Consider the following 24269-nt stretch of genomic DNA (forward strand, 5'->3'; position numbering starts at 1 on the left):
ATGTTTGATGTATATTTCCAATAGAATTTTTGAAAAGGCATCACAGATAAACCTCAAAGACCTTTTGGGTCGAATAACAGAATTTCATCTTTTGTTTTCACCAACTAACAACTAATAATATTTGTCGGTAACTTTAATGCCGGCGGATTCATGTTGATAAAAAAATCTCGAATCGTTCACCCAGGCTTTATTTAATAAACTTTCTCAATTTATGTCAATATTCAGAAATAAAAAAATAATTCACAAAGTTTTGGTTTAAATTTTTTTGTAAGTATTTGAAGCCTTTTTGCCGAATTGAATAAAACATATTTTTTAAAAATTATCTGCTGAGCATGTTTTTTCACAAATAACTTTATTTTTGCTTTATTTTTGCACTTCGAAATTCCTTTGATCATGAGTAGCTTCCGATATTTGGCTGCTCTTTCGGCTCATTTGAATGGATTTTGCAATTCAAAATGTTAGGAGATAAATTATTAAGAAAAATGTATTTTCAATAAAAAAAATTCCAATATTGAGTTACGTTATAAACGATATTGCATTTATACCTTTGAACAGAACATAATAAATGTTTAAAATGCCAATAAAAAGTTCACAACCTGATGATTGTGGGGCCAATGCAGATAAGTTGAGGATGCCAGATTTTTTTCAGCACGTATCGGGGCCGGACAAACCGGGCTATTTTCTATAAAATCCTAGCATAATCCGGGCTTTTCATTTCTAAATAGACGACCAAAAATCCGGGCAATATCTGGGCAAATTTTGTCAAAACCCAAAAAATACTCAACAAAAATCAAGATAAAAGAAATTGAAATAATTTTTTTTTCATCAAAACTTATAAACGGATTTTAAATCGTATTTTAAGCTTCGAAAAAACCTTTCATGATTATTCTTGCAAAAGCTGCTTAAAAAATTTGTTCTGGTGGCTAAATATAATATAATAATAATTTTAACAACACAATTTATATTGGGCAGGGCCGAACTGTTCCCAAATATTGTATCGAATATCCAGGCAAACCCGGATAAAACCGGGCAATCTGGCAACCTTAAGATAAGTGCATATTTGATTAAGTCATATAAATTTTCCTAACAATGCATTGTTGAGAAAAGTTAATGCATTTGAATTTGAAAAAAGCTTCACGGGCCGCATAAAAGGGTGTCGCGGGCCACATGCGGCCCGCGGGCCGCGTTTTGCTCACCCCTGGCTTAAACCTTCACTCAGACAAATTCTTATTATAATTTTCATAAGATACGCCTTATGAACCCCTTTATTGCGTCCAAACTAATTTTTCATAAGAGTCTTATGAAATTCTTTCAATTTTCATACGAAGTCCATAGCAGCCGGACTTTCAAATCAGCCCAGTGTACCCGTGCAAAGGACTGGTTCAATCAGAGCAACAAGACAAGCTGGTCAACTTGTTGTCCAGAGATCGAACACTGAATTTGGGAAAAAAAGATTCAGCCTGATAGGAGCAAAACTTTACAACAGTGTTCCTGGTTCTATAACATCTTGCGCTACTTCAAGTTTCAAGCACCGCCTAAAGCTTCACCTAAAGCACAACGTCGCAAGACTACTGGTCTAAGCATTCGAAACTATCTGCATATAATACTTGTACTAAAAGAAAAATGCTATTTTCTTTTAAACTCTCGCCTACAGCCACCACCGCCTCCACCCATCGCCTCCATTCATCGCCACCGCCCTCTGCCACCGCCCTCTGCCACCACCAACCGCCAGCTCACCATCAACAGACACCCAACGAAATAACACCCGCATCACACCAAATATCGAATCAAATTAAATCAAATATGAGTGAAATGAAAAAGAAAACAACCCTTAAATTTGTAAAGCGAACTATGTAACAAACAGGAAAAGTTAGCCTCCAATAAGTCAGTATAACAAACCCTTAAAAGAACATTATGTTCACTGGGAATGTTAGGATTTTTCAAGTGAATTAAAATAAATGAATTAAAATTAAATTAAGTTCTAATGTAAATCAGAAGAAAAGACATTCTGGAAAAATAATGAACACATTCATTCCTTCAGTCATATTTTAATCGGCAAACGAAGTTGTGGAATTATTAATTTAATTCTTCTAAATATATTCTTAAGGAAATGCACATGTACCACTAGTCTACGTTACGGTTGACGAAATAAATAAACTAAACTTAAATAAATTGTCAGATGAAACACGTTAAGCTGAAGCGTTTTTATTCAGTTTACTTCATCGAGTAAAAATTGCTGCTAGATTCCACGGTAGAAAACGCTCATCTTGCTTCGATTAATTTTATTGCCCCAGTGGGGGTTCTCATTATGCCCCTACAGTGACTCATTTTCAGCTTTCGGCAAAAAAATTAAAATGCATTTTTAAACTTTTTTATCTACTTTTTCAAGTATCAGACAGTTAGGAAATAGACTTTTTTAGTGCCTGAACACGAAGCTATGATGTAAGTCTCATATTATAGCTATTTTCTATGGTTAGATAAGCGTCATCGTTAATCATCAAAATCGGTTGAAAATTGAAGAAATTAGGGTTATTTTACTAAAACAGTAGTATTTGCATTTTTGAATAATTGAACGAACTGCATGGTCCTAAACTTTATATATGAAGAATTCAACATGATAATTATCACTCGCTCCAGGCTAAAATTGATCATTTATTTACCAGAAGGTCACATGCCAAAATTCAGCAAGGTCTGACCATGGGGAGGTATTTTGCTCGAGAGAAGCCAAATATACTGGTTTTGCATTGATAACTTTTTTCTTCATTAACTGATTGCTTTTTATGAATATTTTTATTAAAGCATTGAGAAAAATATTCCATCCGAAGACTGCAACACGATTGGACTTTAAAAAAAGTTATTAAAGTTCAAAGATTGTATTTTGGCCGCAAATTGTCGTCTGATTTACAATAAGTCCGGGTTATTAAGAGTGACCCACGTTTTCCCATGGCTCACGGTACCCCACCCTCACCTACACTCAGGCAAATTTTTATTATAATTTTCATAAGATGCGTCTTATGAACCGATTTTTAGAGTGTAAAATTGATTTTCATAAGAGTCTTATGAAATTCTTCTAATTTTCAAAGTAAGTTCTTATGAAAAAAAGAAGAAACTGCATTGTGAAAAAATCATTCCAACAGTCTTTATTTGTCATCGTCATACGAGGCATCAAACAGAAGTGGAGTTTTCTTAAAAGGCTTAAATCACTTTTAAGTGATTATAGTGGTTATTCTAAATGGTAAGTTCATTTTTTGTGAAAAATGAAATTATTTGTAAACTCAAACACATGTTTTTTGTTACTTTTCAGCATGTTGACCGGCAGAAAGGAAAAAAATCGTAGGACCTATGCGGTAGAGTAACTTTGTTGGAACCAGGTGTTTATGTGTTGCTGATGGGACTATAATGTTACAAATAAGCCAGAAAATGAATAAAATGTTTTAAACATTAGTAATCTTGAATTTTTCTCATCAATCGTGATATTTTCTGTTTCCATAAGACCCTCTTATGAAAAGCAACAACCTCTCATTAAAGTAGGTGTTTATTTGAAGAATTCATTCGCGTCATAAAACATTCTTCCTATATTAATATTAGTACACTACGGCTCGGCACTACGGCAATTATTCAAAAATGCAAATATGGCAAATTTTGATTCAATATTGTAGGAATTTGAAATAAAAAAAAACTATTATTTTTGATGTTGCAATCTTTTTAGGCCATTTAGAAAAAGAGACTACACTTGTGATTTTTGACTCCATTTAGGAAGGGTATATATTTCATTACCATTTACCACCGGATGGATTTCAATCGCAGAACCGTTCTCTCTGAAATATTTAAGCAGAAATTAGCATAGTTTTTGACAACAACTCGCTTGTGTGGAAAATTGTTTCTCCGCGGACCAAATCGTATGGATTAAAATTGGTGGTCCTCTTATGAAGGGCGGCAGAAAAAAAGTAAAACTGAAAATGAACAAAAAAAAAAAATCTTTTATGGTTATTGCTCGCAATAGACAATGCCGAAACAAAACAATTTGCAAGAGAGCATTCCGCCATATGCTTAAATAAAAAATCAAGCTAGAGTTTGGAATGTGCATTTTTTTTCTTTTTTGGTTTCCACTCCACACTCCCGATGAAAATACCGCCCTAAATGAAATTCAAAACAGGTGATCGTAATATCGCCACGTGTATGGAAAGTGCGAGAAGAAAAGTCACGTGTGTGAAAAATTACCGTTGGCTTGCAAAAGGCAAACATTATTTTCTTATACGCATCTTGTGAGTTTATAAGGAAAAATGCGCTTTGTTTAAGATAAGTAACTTATCCGAAATTTTGACTGGTTAACTGTTCTCAATGCTTGCGAAAATAGCTATTTGAATCTTTTATCTCTGATTCCATGTTGTTGATCTACAACAGTGATTTTAATATTTGCCCTTTTTTGTCGGGTCCCTACCACTGCGACCAGTTGTTAGATCTTTTGTGGTTTGTCCCCTATTTACTGTATACTGTATAGCTGTATAGCTTATCAAGATAGATCACTCTGATTGATTACAGTAGTGTTACCACAGAGAACAGACGTACAAGCTAGCCCACGAAACTTGTGTAAAATTTCCAACGATAGTTTTGAACAATTTTTCTGTTTCTTTTGGCTGGGCCTTTTCGAAAACTGGCCACCTGAAAATTTGATTTGTAACTTTTGAACGGCACAATAGATTGCACTATTTCAAGTCAATTTCTAACGTATTTTTTGAATGTCAGCATTTGAAATTTTACACACTTTTTGGGGGATTTTTTGTTCGAGCTTGTACGTCTGTTCACTGTGGTGTTACTTTCTTGTTGATCAGCATTTTCCCAATTTGGAAGAACAACACGAATGAAGTTAGCAATCATATTGGAACCTAAAGAAAATAAATCAGAAGGATCTAATATTCCTTTACCGAGTAGATTAGTTCTTATTGATATAAGACAAGGGCATTCACATACAAGGTGCTCCGATGTTTCCTTCTCAGCCTGAGCGATTTGTAACTATTTGGAACAATCATTCGCTTCGATTGTCTTGCTCCTTCAATGTTTTTCATGCTTTTTTTTTCTAAATTTCTTATTTCCATTTTTAAAAAGCATCGAGACACGCTGCAAAAAGGTTCAGGACCTAGGAACGGAATTAAAGAGTCTTGTCTAGCTAGTATGTCAGCTTTTTCGTTGCCTTCAATTCCGCTGTGCCCTGCCACCCAATATAAAGTAACTGAATTGTTCTGTGCAAGATTTTCAAGTGCCTCAATACATTCCCATAGCAGTTTTGATGAACATTTAAATGATTTTATTGATTTAAGTGCAGCTTGGCTGTCTGAAAAAATTGCAATATTTGCATGTTTGTATCTTCTTTTTAAACAAAGGTTTGTGCATTCGAGAATAGCGTAGATTTCGGCCTGGAAAACTGTCACCCACTTTCCCATTGCGCTATATTTGCGCCGGGACCAGTTACCCCTGCACCAGCTTCGTTGTCCATTTTGGATCCATCTATATAGAATAATAAAGATCCTGATCGTACCTCGGGGCCACCTGAGCTCCATGCAATTCGATCAGGCTCTAGAACATGGGTGGCCAAGATTTTCTACGTGCGGGCCAAATTTTAGTACTGAGACTTGCTTGCGGGCCACACAACGATTTTTTCCTTAGTATTAAATACAAAGTATCGATACCTAAAGCACTGACCATACTGACTGGACACTCGATTTCGTTTTCTGGATAATTTTTCCAGAAAAAAAAACAAAAAAAATCATTTTTCCAACAGTACGCAATGTCGATTCCAGAGTGCGCATCGATCGATTTGAAGAAATGCTATCCTAGTTAGGAAATGCCACCCAACTTTAAAAATAAAACACGCAATTTCTACGATAAAATCGGGCTAAACAGGACCATTTTTCCTACAGGGCATTTTTTGTCAAATTTTTCAGGTTCGCCACCTGCCGTCGGTATTGCGAACCTGCAAAAGCTGACAACAAAAAATTAGACAGAAAATGGTTGAATTTTTGTTCTAAGAGTCAAGTCAGTGTGGTCAGTGCCTAAAGTATAAACTAAGCAAAATATTCTTGTTTACATGTTTTAAAACAAATGTTTATGTATGACAGATGAATTTCCGAGTTAAATTTTTTTTATTTAGTTAATACCAAAATTTGAAAGTTTTTAAAATATATTTTACGAGCTAAAAGACAATGTTCTACATTTCAAATCAGACTCAAAACATTGATTATGAATTCAATTTAATTTCATTAATAATACTTATCACAAAAAGCATTATTTTTAGTGATTTTAAACTTTCTGAGCTCATTCATTCCATAAATATAAGACATTTTGAAGACTACAAGAAAAATAAGGACAACTAGATAGTTTTTACATTTAAAAAAATTAATCACAGTTAAAATTAATATACTTTTTAGATGAAAAAACCACTCTGGAGAATGGGATTGTTCAAAACAAAATACATTTCATAAGCTCTTCGGATTTCAGATGAAATTTTCTAACGTGCTCTTTAATGATAATTATAGAAAATAATATAAGATGCATGGACCAACCTCCGTCGTATCCCTCTGATTCGTCTTAATTCATGAATGCATGTTTTTGAGCCGAAAAATCACTTTCCACTTTAAATGGATACTTCACATGATAAACTTACGCCTGTGAATTTATTTTCTATCACAAATTTGTAACTTTTCAAACTATTTTTTGAGATATTTCATTTCAAAATCGCGAAGTGAAATTAATCAATGGCGCACTCCGCCATATTGAAAAACAAACTAAGTGATCCCCCCAACGTGTTTCTTTGCTTTAAGGCTTCCTGTCAATGCTTGTCACGATCAAAATAATAAAATCCAAAAGAAAAATGTTGAAATAAAATTAGAAAAATGATTTCAAATTGATCTGATTTGTATAAATTTGTCAATTTTCGATTGAAATCGGATCGCTATGCCCCCATAGTTCGTCGTAATTTTGCGACAAGAATGGGAAACCGTTTTGCAATAATGGGACCGGTTCATTTTTACTATTTTTTGCTAACCACAGTTGGACTCATAGAGAATGAACATAATTGATTTAAAAGTAATTTTGATTATTTTGGCCTCATTGAAGCTAGGAACTTAATGCGATGGGAGATAAATGCAAAAAGTTTATTTACAAAGTAAACGAAAATTACCGAGTTCGGTAATTTTTTTACCGAAATCCTAACATGTGTAAATCGTTAAACTGTTCGGTAATTTTTTCGGTGAAAAATAAACGAACATCGGTAAATGAAGAATCGATTTACCGATGTTCGTTTATTTTTTACTGAAAAAATTACCGAACAGTTTAAAGATTTACACATGTTAGGATTTCGGTAAAAAAATTACCGAACTCGGTAATTTCCGTTTACTGTGTATATTAATATATTACTTGAATGTATTCAGCATTGCATATAATGCATGGTTTTAAATGAACAAAGAATTGATGGCTTTTTTAGCTAAGTTGTTGGTGTTTTACAAATTATTTACTAACAGTACCGTGCATAATTTAACAGAAGTTGGGGTGCACGCAAGAATATCTCCTACGTTACACATATCTAACGTTCAACTCCAATGACATTGTTTCTTCAAAATTTTATATTTTAAGATTTGATTATTTTTGATTCTATTATCTGATGGCATTAAACATTTTCTTAAGTATTTGACATATGTGATACATAAATTCTATGAAAATTAGACTTTTTGAACTTCATTCATTCAAACTGCAATGAAGAAAACTAAAACTAAAACTTCTACAGTTTTCAGAGATTCTCTGAATGGGGATCAATAACTACTCTAACTACTAACCAGAATTCATGAGTCTCTGGTTTGGATCTCAATACAAGTTTCAATGAAAAAAAATCAAATTTGGTAGATTTTTTGTACATAAATTCGTTCAAAATTCTACAAAATCGGACCCGCTCATATTCTGATCCCTATCATATAAGTTTAAAAACTTCACTCATGTTTGTTTAATTTTTATAAATTCTCAGTGAATTTTCAACAAAATGTGTTTCGTCGTTTTTGACATATTACAGTTTGAATAAAAATTGTCAAAAAGTCTAATTTTAGTTGAATTACTGTACGTCAACTCCCAAACATTTGAACTCTAAAACTTGCATTTAGCTGATTTTTTTTTTTGCAACAACAAAACAAAATGACAACATTAAAATGCTAGAATAACGAAGCGCCAATTTCCGAGTAAAAAACTTTCTTGCACAAACTTTTATCGCTCGTAAAAAACTCGAATAGATTAGCTGAACCAGTCTAATGCCCATTTCACGAATCAACGTGACGTTGCTTTGCAGTGATGCCAGGTGTTGAGGAAAAAAAAAATCTGTGCAATTTTTTTTTAAAAAGCCTGGGTGTTTCTGTACATAAGGAAAATCATAAATTTGGTAATGAATAAGAAATTAAATTTTACGAATCTGTGAGCGAAGGGGTATTGTGCTATGGTATTCGGGTTATATTCAAGTTGATAACTATATAACAAACACTGTTTCCTACCACGTACCATGCCGATCTTATTTAAAAAAATATGTTTAATGAATGATTGGTCAAATACCAATGAATACCAGCCAGATTTCAGTCTAATCTGCCACTTACGGATCAAATCCGAAGCATGAATATTGATTTCATCACTCAAATTCGAAAGTCTGTAAAATCTGGGCACTCTCAGCAAAAACCACGGCAAAATCTGTGTCTGACCAAAATCTGGACGAAGGGTCAAAAATCTTGGTTTTACAGACAAATCTGGGCACCTGGCAAAGCTTCTCTAAGCCTTGGATTCTTGTTTCGTATGGCCAAAGATTTCAAAAACGTATACTGCCTGAAAAGTCTTTATTGTTGCATAGTTCGTTCTATTCTCGAGTACGCTTCAGCTGTTTGGTGCCCTTTCTACCAGAACGGAGCTGAAAGAATCGAGGCTATCCAGCGGCGTTTCTTGCGGTACGCTCTACGACACTTAAACTGGCAGGATCCGTTTAGTTTACCAAGCTACATATGAAAGCCGCTGCCGTCTCATAGGCTTAGATACGCTTCAAGCACCGTGGAATGCTACACGTGCTCTAGTTGTGGCGGACCTACTCACAGCTAGAATCGACTGCCCCGAACTGTTGGAGGCCATACCTCTCAGCGTACGAGCCCGAGGATTACGAAACCAGAACCTGAAGCTCTACGTTCCGATTCGCCTGAACAATTACGGGGCTAACAGCGCTTTCATCGGCATTCTTAAAACTTTTAATCGGTTTTCCGAACATTTCGACTTCGACGTCTAAAGGAACGTATTCCGAAGAAAAATTTTAAGTGTATGAAGTATTGTGTAGTCTTATGTTGATATTAATTTTAATTTGTTAGTTAGTAATCATTAGGATCAACATGTGATCCGTTGATGTTTTAAACAATAAACAATAAACAATAATCTTAAGAAATGATAAATACTTAATTACACATAGTAAAGTTTTTAGTTAAACACTTTTTGTGAAACTCATTTAATCATTTTTATTTTCTCTCTTTAAAAAACTGACATTATAGAATATTTTTCATGACAAACACTTCCTAATGTTCATGATGTTCATACATAGTTTTATTAAAACGATTTTTGAGCGTCATATTAAATAGCTTTTCGTTCTAAGGATAGCGTCCAATGTGTCTACACTCAGACAATTACGAACTTTGGTTTTATTGGCATTTACTTAATGCGAGAAAATGCGCTCAACCACTTCTGACGAGTGGGGGATTATAATCAGATATTTGATTTTTTGTTGCAAATTTGGAAATCTGATTGTTCCATCGTGTACTTCCCAGTAAAGAACTCCTATCGTCAGAATACTAAAGGCTAACGTTTGACTTATTTTCTTTAAAGTTTTCAATAAACTGGATGAAAGCAAAATGTAGAAACTTTTTTCAGTTTTTAGAAGTCAAAAATCTGTACAAATCTGTACCAAATTTTGAAAATCTGTCATCTTTACGTAAAAAATGAGCTCAAAAATCTGTACCGGTCTAGATAAATCTGTACATATGGCAACCATGGCACCTGGCAACCCAGTTGCTTTGTTTCGATTTGGGTTGCCAGGTGCCCAGATTTGTCTGTAAAATTAAGACTTTTGACCTTTCGTCCAGATATTGGTCAGACACAGATTTTGCCCAGATTTTGGCTGAGAGTGCCCAGATTTTACAGACATTCAAAATTGAGTGATGAAATGAATATTTATGCATCGGATTTGATCCGTAAATGCCAGATACGACTGAAATCTCGCTTGTATTCATTGGTAGTAGACCAATCATTCATTAAACATTTTTTTTAAATAAGATCGGCATGGTACGTGGTAGGAAACAGTGTTCTCAACTCGAAAATAACCTGAATACCACAGGACAACCACCCTCCCCCGCTCACACGCATCGTAAAATTTCTTGTTTAGTACCAAATTTGTGATCTTTCCTATGCACAGACACAAACAGACTTTTTTTCAAAATTGCCCTGATTTTTACTCCTCAACACCTGGCATCACTGGTTTCGATATCCTTCGCCAGGCTTACCACATGAATAAGAATACAAATGTTGACAAAACGCATGTGTGATTCTGCCTCTTCTCCAATCTCTTACTATTCAGTGTCGTTATGTAGAAAAACATATAGTTATTTTAAAGAGTTGATGTTATTTAAATATGTGGTTTCTGTGTAAATTTATGCAAAGTAATTTGTGAAAAATGTCTGGATGATCGTTAATACATCTTATTTTACAGACAAATCCTGGCTCATGGCAACCCTGTCCGTTGGAGAGTGTGTTGCAGGGGTGTCATATGTTCTGATTTTTCAGGATTTGTCCTGATTTTCGAGATACCGTCCTGATTTTTTTAAAACGCTTGAGTTGTCCTGATTTTTGAAAAATGACCTTTAAAATGTCCTGATTTGTCCTGATTTTTTTTTAAAAATATCTAAACTATAAATAAATCTATTGTTAATTGGTGAGAAAATCAAACAAATCTCTAATAAAATCGTTTAACCAGTTTAACCAATGATAATCTTTGGTTCAAATGATATTTAAATAGTGGTTTTTGATATTAACTTCAGGCCAAACAAGGTTCTTCTCGCTTTAATTGCATAAATTGAGGCGTCTTCAGCACCTGTGTTTCGCCTTCAGTTATGATTCTAAGCAAAGCTGCATGTTGTTTTCATCAATTTAGTGGTGTCCTGAAAAATCCTGATTTTTTTCATCGCGGTGTCCTGATTTTTGTCAAAACCACCTAGCACCCCTGGTGTGTTGGTATAAATTACATTTGCAGGGTGGATTCAATTTGTAAGGTCTAATATTGTGCTGTTTGTAATTGCCTCAGCCAAGCAATGGTACCTTGCTACAATAATGCTACCTTTGATCTGCCATGGGAAGACCATTTTATTGCGACTTTGATCTCATTCGAACTTTGCAGTTATCCCGTGCGGTTGATCGGTGCGAAGTAAATAATAGCATTTGAATGACCGCAACCGCAAAATTTTAAAACAATCCCTCAATAGTTTGAGACAATTTCGGTAGCATTGGAAGGTATAATATTTTGCTGCCTGCAGATGCATTTGCCAAGCAATGGTAGACTTTTTACAATAAAGCTGTCCTATTTTCATGGCTTATTGCGACTGGTTACTTGAGAGAACGTTTGCTAAAGCATGGATCACTACAAATCTGGACGCGTTAAAACGGGTCTATCTCGGAGCTATGTAAACGAAATAAAAATGTTTTGTAATCAAAATGTAGGGTTTTTATTGCACTTCGAAGGAAAAATAAGAAAAAAATATTTCGATGTTTTTTTGATGTAATTTCGAACTTTTCGTCTAGAACCACTCATCAAAGTTTGGACACCCTATTCACTGACCTCAGCGGCCATTTTGTTCCACATTCTCTTCATCTCTGTTGCTTCCCGAGTCGTCCTATCATTCTTCTTCATCTTCTGCTTGACAATTGCCCAAAATTTTTCGATAGGGCGGAATTGAGGGCAGTTGGGTGGGTTGATGTCCTTTTCGCCAAAATCCACCCGTTGGCCCGATACCACCGTAGTACCTCTTTGCTGTAATGGCAGCTTGCCAAATCTGGCGAAAACTTTACTGGCTTTTTGTGAGATCTAATGTACGAAAAAAAACGTTTTTTAAGGCACTCCTCCTTGTACATTTCGGAGTCCATGGTCTTGTTTTTCACAAAAACCGGGTTTTACGTCCGCAGCTCCAAATACCTTGCCAGATCAAACACTTTCTTGCCAACTTATCGGCAAAAACGAATTTGAACTTGGCGGGGACATCACCCCGACCAGTGCAGTGGCTTTATAAAATTTTTGGCCAGGAAGCTGCCCGAAATCCATCTTCACGTACGTTTCGTCATCCATGAGGATGCATCCGTCGTACTTCGCTGGAATCTTGTTGTATAACTTCCGGACACATCCTTTGGCTACTAAATTCTGCTTCAATGTCCGGTTTGGTTGCTTACTGGCCCGATAGGATCGTATTCCTTCGCGCAGACTAATCCTTCTGACGGTGCACCGGTCGGCGTTGAATTTCTTGGCGATGTCGTATTCCGACTACCCTGTGTTTGCCTTGATCGTTCTCAACACCTTCAACTGCAGTTTCTGATTCTTAGGTCCACTATAACGCTTGGTATGAACCTGCCGATCGATAGTATGCATCTTACGGAAACGTTTGAGAACGCTGCATGCGGTTAATTTGAGCATTTTTAACGATTTCGCGATATATTTTAACCCGACCACGTCGGTTTTTAACGTGGGTGTCCAAAATTTATTTTCGTCTCGCGGCTTCCATCACGTGTAACTTTTTTGGAACAAAACGAACCGTAATGAAATTTTCAGCGCTGGTAGAGGAAACATTTCCAAACAAAGTACTGTCAAAACATTCCAGATCCAACAACTAGGAGCGCAATGGTATAATAAACAGTGCGTCTAGATTCTTGGTGATCCATGCTTTATTATCCTGCGCGGTTGATCCGTTTGAAGTAAAATAATGCCAATTGCATGAACCGCAACCGCAAATTTTTTAATCAATCTCTGAAGAGGGTGGATTGAATTAAGACAAGTTCGGTCTACTTGTACGACGGAAGTAAGGACCTGGTACGACAATGAGGGAACTTGAATGTGAAAAATAAATCATTAATTGGCTCAAAAGTACGTAATGGATTGATCTATTTCCTGCATAATTTCATAACACAATATTGGGAGTATAGTTCAATGAATGAATGTCAGTTTTAAACCAACATGGAAGGCAACTCTATTGAAGTAATGAAAAAAGCTTCCTTAAGCCGTTGTCTTAGGGGCCTCTACCCTACCTAACTCTTCCGTGTTACCAAAAATTATACATTACAAGATTCGGAACTAATTGATAAAATGAAATTTAACTTGTTGAAAAACCTTCCGGACGCCGCCAAATTTCGCTTGTTAAATTTATTTAATCAATTCTTGGAGAACAACATTGTTCCCCAAGAGTGGAGACAAGTAAGAGTTATCGCTATCCAAAAGCCCGGAAAACCAGCGTCCGATGCGAATTCGTACCGTCCAATAGCGATGTTGTCTTGTATACGCAAATTGATGGAGCAAATGATTTTGTTTCGTTTGGATAAATGGGTAGAAGCAAATGGTCTCCTTTCAGATACTCAATTTGGGTTTCGAAGGGGCAAAGGGACAAACGATTGTCTTGCTTTGCTGTCTTCAGAGATACAAATGGCGTACGCAAAACGTGAGCAAATGGCTTCGGTGTTTCTAGACATAAAGGGAGCTTTTGATGCAGTATCAATAGAGGTTTTGTCAGACAAGCTGCACTCCCGGGGTCTGCCTCCTCTATTGAACAACATCTTATACAGCTTGCTTTGTGAGAAACATCTGAATTTTGCTCACGGAGATATTGCAGTTAGAAGAATCTCTTACATGGGACTTCCGCAGAGTTCATGTTAGAGTACACTTTTGTACAACTTTTACGTAAGTGACATCGACAGTTGTCTCTCTGAAGGCTGCACTCTAAGACAACTTGCAGATGACGGCGTGGTGTCTGTAACAGGATCCTCCGAGTCTCATCTGCACAGACCTTTACAAGATACTTTAGACAGATTGTCTTCCTGGGCTTTGGGGCTTGGGATTGAGTTTTCCCCACAGAAAACGGAGATGGTTGTTTTCTCTAAAAAACATAGACCTGCTCAACCTAAGCTTCAACTCCTAGGCAGAACGATCACTCAATCGAGGTGTTTTAAGTATCTTGGGGTTTGGTTTGATTCCAAATGTACCTGAAGGGCCCATATTGAGTATCTGAAAGGAAAATGCCAACAAAGAATCAATTTTCTTCGATCAATCACTGGCACCTGGTGGGGAGCCCATCCAGAAGATCTTTTAAAATTGTATCGAACAACCATTCTCTCAGTGATGGAATATGGTAGCTTCTGTTTCCAGTCAGCTGCCAAATCTCACCTCATCAAACTCGAGCGTATCCAATACCGCTGCCTCCGCATCGCTCTGGACTGTATGCCCTCAACGCATAATATGAGTCTCGAAGTTTTGGCAGGAATACTTCCTCTTAAAGATCGATTCAATTTACTATCACTCCGGTTCCTCATCAGGTGTGAGGTCATGAACCCATTGGTGATTGTGAATTTCGAAAGGTTACTTGAGCAAAATCTTCATACTAGATTTATGTCTATATACCATGTCCTCATGTCAATGCAGGTAAACCCTTCTTCATTCTCTCCAACTCGTGTTTGTAGCCCAGACTACGATCATTCTTCTGTCCAGTTTGATTTGTCTATGCAGCAGGAATTTCGTGGAATCCCGGTCTCGCATCGCCCTCTTCTGATTCCAAGAATTTTCGAAGCTAAATATAGACACGTCGATGCTGATAAAATGTACTTTACCGATGGATCTCTTATAGAGAAAACAACAGGATTTGGAGTGTTCAACGAAATATCTAGCGCCTCTCACAGTCTTCAGCCACCATGCTCTGTATATGTAGCGGAGTTAGCAGCTATTCACTGGGCTTTGGACAGTATCGCATCACGGCCAGATGGACACTACTATATTGTAACGGATAGTCTGAGCTCTGTTGAAGCAATCCATTCGATAAAACCGGGAAAGCACTCGCCGTACTTCCTCGAGAAGATACGAAATAATTTGAGTGCTAAATCACGTTTTGATAAATCAAAACGTCGCTTTACCATCACCTTTGTTTGGGTTCCCTCTCATTGCTCGATAGTGGGCAATGAGAAGGCAGACTCTCTGGCAAAGGTGGGAGCGATGGAAGGCGACACGTATCAATGTGAAATCGTCTTCAGCGAATTTTACTATTTGGCTCGAAGAAACTCTCTTGTCAACTGGCAGCGCAAATGGGACGAGGATGAGCAGGGTCGGTGGTTCCACTCGATTATCCCAAAGGTAAGCCTCAAACCATGGTTTAATAGATTGAACTTGAGTCGGGATTTTATTCGTATATTTTCCCGTCTCATGTCCAATCATTGTTCCTTAGACGCGGTACTCTATCGTTTTGATATTGCTGGCAGCAATCTATGTGGTTGTGGCCAAGGTTACCATGACATCGAGCATATTGTTTGGTCGTGCGAGGTCCATCTTGTCGCCAGAACGAATTTCATAGACTCCCTTAGGGCCCGAGGAAAACCACCCTATGTTCCAGTGAGAGATGTTATTTTTATTTACATAGTATTCCGTCTTAAGACATAACTTGACGAACATAATTCCTAAAATTCACTCGGTCCATGGCAACCGTTCTCCAATTCCTCGGCACCCCACGTTCGCCAGATCACGCTCCACTTGGTCTAACCACCTTGCTCGTTGCGCCCCCGCTCGTCTTGTTCCTACCGGATTCGTGGCGAACACCTGTTTCGCAGGACAGTCATCCGGCATTCTCGCAACATGTCCCGCCCAGCGTATCCGGCCAGCCTTCACCACCTTCTGGATACTGGGTTCGCCGTAGAGTCGCGCGAGCTCGTGGTTCATCCTTCGCCTCCACATTCCGTTCTCCTGTACGCCGCCAAAGATGGTTCTTAACACTCGTCGCTCGAATACTCCGAGTGTACGCAGGTCCTCCTCGAGCAATATCCATGTCTCGTGCCCGTAGAGAACAACCGGTCTAATAAGCGTCGTATACAGGTTACACTTCGTACGAGGGCTAAGTCTTCTCGACCGCAGTTGCTTGTGAAGTCCATAGTAGGCACGACTTCCGCTGATAATTCGCCTCCGGATCTCACGGCTGGTGTCATTGTCTGCGGTCACCAGTGAGCCGAGATAGACAAAGTCTTCGACTATCTCCAGCTCGTCGCCGTCGATTGTGACCTTGTTATTACTGGACAAGCGGGTTCGGTCGGTCTCGGATCCGCAGGCCAGCATGTACTTCGTCTTGGACGTATTAATCATCAACCCAATCCTTCCTGCTTCGCGTTTCAGTTTGCGGTAGATCTCCTCCACCGCCGCAGATGATCTGCCGACTATATCAATGTCATCGGCAAAGCAGATAAGTTGACTGGATCTGTTGAAAATCGTGCCCCGCATTTCGCCCACCGCTCGTCGAATAACACCTTCTAGCGCCACGTTGAACATCATGCAGGATAGACCATCACCTTGTCGAAGCCCCCTGCGAGATTCGAATGAACTCGACAATTCACCCGAAATCCGCACACAGCACTGCGTTCCATCCATCGTCGCCTTGATCAGTCTGATCAGCTTCCCGGAAAAGCCGTTCTTGTCCATGATTTTCCATAGCTCGTTACGGTCGATCGTGTCGTATGCGGCTTTGAAGTCGATGAATAGATGGTGCGTAGGGACTTGGTGTTCGCGGCATTTTTGGAGGATTTGCCGTAATGTGAATATCTGGTCCGTCGTAGACCGTCCCTCCATAAAGCCGGCCTGATGACTTCCCACGAATCTGTTTGCTTGTGGCGTTAGGCGGCGGAGTAGGATTCGGGACAACACTTTGTAGGCTGCATTGAGGACAGTGATCGCTCGGTAGTTCTCACAGTCCAATTTGTCGCCCTTCTTGTAGATGGGGCATATTACCCCCTCCTTCCACTCCTCCGGTAGCTGTTCTATGTCCCAGATCCGGATTATCAACCGGGGTAGGCAATCGGCCAACCTGTCCGGGCCCATTTTGATGAGTTCAGCTGCGATGCCATCCTTCCCAGCCGACTTGTTTCTATTCAGCTGGCGAATGGCTTCCTTAACTTCACTCATCGTTGGGAGTGGCTCGTCTTCGTCGTTGGCTACGCCGGCGATGTACCTTCCCCCACCGTCTTGATCTCCTGCATGTGCGCCGTTCAGGTGTTCATCGAAGTGCTGCTTCCACCTTTTCATCACCTCACGATTGTCCGTCAGGATACCCCCGTCCTTATCCCGGCACATTTCGGCTTGCGGCACGAAGCCTTTGCGGGATGCGTTGAGTTTCTGATAAAACTTTCGTGTTTCTTGGGAACGATGCAGCTGCTCCAGCTCTTCGAGCTCCTCCTCCTCCAGGCGGCGCTTTTTCTCCTGGAAAAGTCGGACTCGCTGCCTCTTCCGCTGTCGGTGATTTTCCACATTTCGACGGGTGCCTCTCTGCACTACTGCCGCCCGCGCGGCATTCTCTTCGTCCATCACCCTCCTACACTCCTCGTCGAACCAGTCGTTCCGTCGAGATCGCTCCACATAACCGATGACGTTCTCCGCAGCACTGTTGATGGCTGTTTTGATGGTATCCCAACAGTCCTCGAGAGGGGCTTCGTCAAGCTCGCCCTCTGCCGGCAGCGCTGCTTCGACCGATTGCGCGTAGTCTGCCGCGACCTCAGGTTGCTTCAGTCGCGCGATATTTAACCGAGGCGGGCGCCGGTTTCGCGTGTTGTTCACTACGGAGAGTTTTGGGCGCATCTTCACCATCACCAGATAATGGTCCGACTCGATGTTGGCGCCCCGACAGGATCTGACGTCGATGATGTCCGAGAAGTGCCGGCTGTCGATCAAAACGTGGTCGATCTGTGATTGAGTTTGGTACGGTGATCTCCAGGTGTACTTGTGTGGGAGGCGGTGCTGGAAAAAGGTACTACGTACGGCCATTCGTTTGGAGGCGGCGAAATCAATAAGTCTGAGGCCGTTTTCGTTGGTCAGCTGGTGTGCACTGAACCTTCCAATTGTCGGTTTGAATTCCTCCTCCTGGCCGACCTGAGCATTGAAATCCCCGATGACGATCTTGATATCATGTTTTGGGCAACGGTCGTATTCACGCTCCAGCTGCGCGTAGAATTCGTCTTTGTCGTCACCGGTACTTCCGAGGTGAGGGCTGTGCACGTTGATGATGCTGATGTTGAAGAAGTGAGAGATGTGCTGGCTGTGATAGACTTGGACTACATGTTCGAAATATATCTTTTCCTAAAAGCTAATGATCTTCGTCTATAATTCTTTTTATTTTCACATTTCCCTATCTATCTTCTATCTTTTCTTCAAAAAGTGAACTAGGTATAAGCACACAATTGTAATCAAACAAAACGAGTTTGGCTCCTTAAACCCTAAAAGTATGAGCCGTTTCAAATAAAGAAATTACAAAAAAAAAGGATTCGGAACTCTAGCGAAAATCGACGGACAAAATTAAAAAGCGTCACCATCAAATGATGCGGCAGAAATGCAACTATTTTGTTAAACTCGCTAAGGAAAAAAACCAATTTATATTACACGGTCGGAAATAAATAGCAGTTTGAGGGATGATTTGCACGACAAACACACTGAGGTCTTTCTCTACTTCGTCTTGGCTCTCCAGAATTAACACGGTTTTTCGGTATCAGAGTCTTCAATTCAATTCACTTGGACAGAAAAATGAGATTTTAGACCCCTCCTCCCCCTCCCCCAATTTTTGCATAACTCGAGAAATAATCAAGCAAATGGTATGAAATTTGGCATGGGGTGGTATTTGGGAACGGGGAATATTTCAATGAATATAAGGTACCCCTCCCTCCTCTCAGTGGGGTGATAGGAAGGGGGGAGGAGGGCTCCCTTACAATTTTTCATATAACTCGAAAACTAATCAAGATATTGGAACCAAATTTGGCATGGAAAGGTATTTTGATACGAAAAATATTTCATTGATTATTTGAGACCCCTCCCTCTTTGCAGTTGAAAGGAGGAGGGCCCCTTTCATATTTTTTTACGTAACTCAAAAACTAATAAAGCAAATGGAACAAAATTTGGCATGAGAAGGTATTTGGATAGGAAAATATTTCTATGATTATTTGAGACCCCTCCCTCTTTCCAGTAGGGAGGTATAATGGAGAGCTGATCGAGCAAATTGAACCATATTTGGCATGTGAGGGTATTTGGATACGAGAAATATTTCTGTTATAAATTGAAGCCCCACCTTTTTTCAGCGGAAAGATATAAAGGGGGAAAGGGGGGCTTCCATACAATTTTTTTTGCATAACTCGAGAATTAATAGTGCAAATGAAATAAAATTTGGTATCAAGAAGAATTTGAGTACAAAAAATACTTTTATGAATATTAAATTCTCACCCCTCTATTCAATGGGGAGAACGGAAGGAGCTACTTCCTTTAAAGTTGGGATGGTATTTCAATACGAGAAATTTTTTTATGTCAAACAATTCCTTTCTTGCAGCGGGATGATAGAATTGGGAATAAAGTAAGGGAAGAGGAATGCTTACATTTAACTTTTTTTTTAACAAAATCCTTGAAATGGACAAAACTGAACATGGAAAATTATTTTGGTATGATTCTATGATTATCTGACACATCATCCTCCTTTCAGTGAGTAGGTACATAGGAAGAGGGAGGTGAGCCCAATACAATTTTGTTAGCATAAGTTCTCAATTTATGCTAACGAAGCCAACAAATGGAATAAATATAGCATGGAAAGGTACTTGGTTACGAGATATGTTTCTACGATTGTTGTAGACCCTTACGCTTTACAGTGTAGAGAGGGGAAGAAAGTAGGGGGTTCCATAGAAGTTTTGTTGTAAAGCTTTAAAACTTATCAACCAATGAAACTATATTTGATATAATAGGATTTTTGGGACCGAAAAAAAATTGGTATTATAAAGATCACGACCTCCACTAAACAGGGGGTGAAAGGGAGGACAGTGGGGGGGGGGGGTGACTCTCTTATCAGTTTTTTAGCATAAATCCAGAACATATCAAGCAAAAACAAACATATTTTATAAGTTAGATTGTTTGCGTTCGATTAATTTGTGATCCTCCTTTTTTAGGGCGAAGCTTAAAGAAACAGATGAAAATTATCAGATCTTTAACCCAAATTTATAGATCAAGATTCAGAATATTAGTTTAAGTTATTTTAGTGTTACAATCCGAAACTTCCGCTGCAGCTCTCATTTTTTAGCGGTTTTCTATGAATTACGTTATAGTTTGACTTAAAATGATGCCAGCAAAACAATAAAAATTTGAAAAAAAAAAACTGAAAATATTATTCGATTTTGCAAGGGGTAGCAAAGCACACCGGGTCAGCTAGTATAAAATAATTTTGAAAGTTTTAAATTTCTCAATTATCATATTTATCACATGCTTTCAAGTGGCTTTTTGTTGTTTAAATTTAAATTGGAAAGCTTTGCAAATTTATCAGCGTTTGAATGAATTGAACTGAATTAAATTAAAACCTTGAGAAAAAATCTGTAATATACCATTAATCAGAATCCCAATCAAAATAGGGACGGTGCTCAACGAGATATGCAATACAAATTAGTTATCTGTTTTAATTGAAGATATTTTTTTTATTGAATAATCTGAATGCGCAAAAACGAGTGAGGTTCTCAATTAAATTGCGTCAGTGGTAAAGCATATTAGAGTGCATTTTAAACCCCTCGGAACCATGATGCCTCTAGATATGGTGGTCTCTCTTTGGCAAAAAGTAGACGAGGGTTGGATGCGGAGGAGGAGCCGAAATTTGACAGCTGGCTGTTCGGCTGGCTGCTGGCTGGCTGGGATGCCAGGTGCTCTGATTTTTTGTAAAACACGAAGTTTTGCCAATCACCAAGCTATTGCTTAGACAAAGATTTCGCCTTGATTTTTGCAAATATAATTCACAGAATCGATGTAGCATTATATTTAAGTTAGTCTAGCTATTTTGTTCTGAGCGTGTATTGATTGAGTGAAAAGATACCAAAGAATGAGTGTTTAGTATTAAGAGTGTAGCTGTCAAACGCGCACGTGGAAAAAAACAACACAAACAAAGATCAACAAAACAACATCAACGTACGAAAACAATCGACGGAAGAAAACGTTTAGGCGGTAAGATTCGCCATCGCGCGTTTAATCAACAGTGCCCGCATTCGTTTGATGTCCCAGAGCTTTAGTCATCGAATAAGGAGGATATTCCGGAGCTACTTGATGAAAAGGTGAGCCAATAGAACCACTTTCAGTGGATCGGATATACAAATTGGAATTCCCTCAGCTCCCAGGCGACGGATTGAGTGAGACGAGGCAACAACCGACCGAGCCAGCTCCTACAGGTGACAATCTTAGCGGAAACAACGGTAAAGCAGCAAAATTCATTTTAGTGCTTATTCTCTCAACTCACCTCTCATCGTAGGTTGAGGTTAGCGTTGCGCGTGGAGAAAGAAATCGAACACGAAAGAACGATCGTAAACAGCGTAAATCAGGTAGAAGGGTGAATAAAACAAACTAAAAATCCCCTCCCGGAAATGGTGTTTGAAAAGTCTCGATTTTACAGAGCACAAGCCGCTGCCCTTTTATCTATTCGTCCGACGGTGGAAATAAGAAGTTGGATAGCGGAAACGACCCCAAGTGGGTGAGTAATAAAAACACTGTGCTTAAAAATGGAAATGCTAAGCCATGATCATTAATTAATAGGTCGTTTTTGGGAGCTGAGAAAACCGCTTTTCGGGACTCGATTTTCGCCATCTTGGTTTTGCGAGTCCCGTTTTTGCGAAAGTAAGCTGCGGACGAGAGGAGAGCCAGCCGGATCGAGTCGGAGGTGCTCCGGGCAGCTGTGGTACGCCCGTCGAAGCAGTTGAGCGTGGCAGGGTTGCCAGTTCACCGGATACGACTGCAATACGAAAATTAAAGCTGTGATATACCTGTGCCGTCCAAGCAGCTGTGATATGATTATTGTTATTGTTTTGATGTTAGAGTAGGAACGGGCCCGTGAGTAATAATGTAAGCTAGCTTAAGTTTTTAAAATGTCGTAATAGTAAATAATTGTAATTGCTACCGATTTGGGTTTTGAGTGTTTGTGTTTTGGGTAATAGTTAGCCGTGTAGCACACACTGAGAGGCAGTGGTGCTCAACTTGTTTTATTGGCGCCCAACACAAAAACCCACTAAATTATGCTACCGCAAAAGTTAAAATATGTCTTGAATTTGTGATTTATGTTTTAATTTAAGATAAATGTTGTGTTTTGGTGATTAATGCTAAGTTTTATAATGTTGTGGATTTGATACTACTTTTTATTCTTATCAATACCCACATTAAATTATTTTTTTAATCTTAGCATAAGTTTAATGGAGTTCAGCATGCAACTAAATCATTTTTTGATTAGAAAATCTCTCTTTGAGAAACTTTTAAAAAAAAATCAATGTTAAAATCATCTCATGATCGATATTGTTGTGAGATATTGTTAAAGCTATGACCACAGAACATTGTCTGTGTACTACATCGTCATCGATCCAGAAATACCGTAAGCCGAACGGGTAAATTCGAGCATTCGTCAAGCGCAGCGAGCAACAACATATTTCACTACCTCCTCGCTTGATGTACACTTCAGCTATGTCCATCACCTAGGGTGATCAACAACGAAATCGTCATCGACCAAACCAAACACGCACAACGTTACTTACCACACCTCACCGAACGAGACAGTATGCCCGACTAGTGCATTAGTTAACGCCATCGCAAGCGGATTGAGCTCCTCCGCAGCGACAGTGCGGAACTCACGCTGCAGCAAACCTGCTTCCTGAGCGACAGCAGTAACTTCCCCAAAATTGACAACGCATACTGAAGCAGTACAGAGTGTGCAGGTAGTCGTCTGGACAGGCTCCTTAATAAATGGAGGTCACAAACAGGACCATGCAGGCCGAAGAATACCCAGAAACTACCGTTCAGCGCTGAAGCGTTTGCCGTTCGCGAATCGAGAAAAATCGTACCCTGTGTTCTGGACGCGGTTCACAGGGAGTTTCGACTGAAGACAGTATTGGAAGTTTAGGCCAGATTATCCAATACAGCACCGGAAAAGGACATTACTGCCACCACAAGGCCTTCTGCAGGCCAGCCGTTAGTCAGGGCGAGAGAAACTGACCGTGTTCATGCTAAACGCAAACACGCCGTTACTGGAACGTGACAAACCAGCAAGAAGCTCTCCTGAGCGCGATCCGTTAGTCAGGGCGAGAGAAACTGACCGTGTACATGCCTCGTGCTGTCACGCCGTTACTGGAACGTGACAAATTAGCAAATCTAGCTATGCACGCAGAAACACGACTGCCAACAACGGATGATCACTCCACGAAAATCCGGACAGACAGACCGTTTGCCGATCGGGACAAATCGAGCCGCGGAGAGCAACATTTGGACAACAGCACCTATAAACCATGCTATGAGCTACACCAGCTACGAAGAGAGTATACTCCACCAAAATACACTCAACAACAACAACAAACCGTACTAATCTGGAATGGTGTCACGAGGTGAATCCAGTGTTCGAACCACATGCTGAACTAGTCCTAATTTTAGGGGAAGTAGCATAAACGGGGTCGTCAAGAAAACCCTCCATTCAAAAGCAACGCGATCTGGAGGCGCGGTAAAACCTCCATTCGGGCTCTTGGCGATCAGGGAACTAAATTCTCCCTTTCCACGGATTTGTTGCTTTTCCCTCTTTTTTAATCACCATATTTTTAACCTCTTTTTAATTTTTATATTTGTTCAATGTTTTGTGTTTTTGAGCAAATTTGTAACGTTTAAGCTACTATTTTGTGCTTGTAACCGTAGCGGAGGCAAGAATTTGAAAGCTGGTACAGGAACGGTCAGAGACGATTTGCCAAGACTCGTTGGCGTTCGGTCAAGTCTTCCAGAAGTCGCTGGAGTAGTATTTTCGATTTGGGCCTTTAAGTTTCGATCTGGCAAGCATTGTTGTGGCTTGCGAAGTTTCGTGGTTGCCTTAGGGTGGCCAGACCGATGTCTCTGATCGTTGCCTAGGTATAGAGGTTTTTGAATTTTTCATGAATCGTTTGTCTCCGATTCATGAAAAATTCTTCCGTTGCGGTAG

Source organism: Uranotaenia lowii, chromosome 1, assembly GCF_029784155.1.
Source record: "Uranotaenia lowii strain MFRU-FL chromosome 1, ASM2978415v1, whole genome shotgun sequence".
Taxonomy (NCBI): Eukaryota; Metazoa; Arthropoda; class Insecta; order Diptera; family Culicidae; genus Uranotaenia; species Uranotaenia lowii.